Below are 820 nucleotides of genomic sequence, written 5' to 3' on the forward strand. Positions count from 1 at the left end.
ACTCAAGCACGCACGCAAAAGCATCCACTGATAATATCCTTAATGAACTGACACCGTTCCTGAAAAATTCCCATATAATAGTTTCAAAACTCCAATACAAAAAATGTTTGTACACCTATCTGCAAATCATATAACTAATCTTATAATACTGCGTGTATCTATAACAATCAATACTATTTATGACACTAAATACTAATAGATTTTAATGTATTATCAGCATCACTTAAAATAGCACATCAGGATTTCACATATGTACTTGTCAACATTTGTTTCACAATCGTTGTATAAAATAAGTTTGCCGGGCTGTAATTCACGAAAACTTCTGCCAGTACCTCGTCTCCTACCTTCCAAACTTTACAGAAGCTCTCCTGCGAAGCTTGCCGAACTAGCACTCCTGAAAGAAAAGGATATTGCGGAGACATGGCTTAGCCACAGCCTGGGGGATGTTTCCAGAATGAGAAAGCTGTGAGTACCGCGCGTTAGTCGTGCTTCGGTAGCTCAGTTGGTAGAGCACTTGCCCGCGAAAGGCAAAGGTCCCGAGTTCGAGTCTCGGTCGGGCACACAGTTTTAATCTGGCAGGGAGTTTCATATCAGCGCACACTCCGCTGCAGACTGAAAATGCCCTACATTTAGTGCAAAATCCTTTGTCAATTTAACACAAAATTAATTTACACTTCCTTTCCCAAAAATGCCATGTTCCTGTATCATTGGGGCGCAGCATCTTTAACATTCAGCTATTTTGTATACTCTTTGATTGTTTTCAAATGTTGTGAATCAAAATATGTGCTACACACAGGAAGTTCGTTTTGTGACCAATCGA

At 39.9% G+C, this 820-nt stretch overlaps 1 non-coding gene across 1 annotated transcript; it reads left to right on the forward strand.

Moving 5' to 3' along the window:
- The first annotated feature begins 486 nt into the window (after window positions 1-486).
- Window positions 487-561, forward strand: Trnas-cga (transfer RNA serine (anticodon CGA)). The gene has a single exon. It is a non-coding gene; the product is annotated as a tRNA-Ser (tRNA).
- The last annotated feature ends 259 nt before the right edge of the window (window positions 562-820 follow it).

This window comes from Schistocerca gregaria, chromosome 4, assembly GCF_023897955.1.
Source record: "Schistocerca gregaria isolate iqSchGreg1 chromosome 4, iqSchGreg1.2, whole genome shotgun sequence".
In the NCBI taxonomy this organism is placed as follows: domain Eukaryota; kingdom Metazoa; phylum Arthropoda; class Insecta; order Orthoptera; family Acrididae; genus Schistocerca; species Schistocerca gregaria.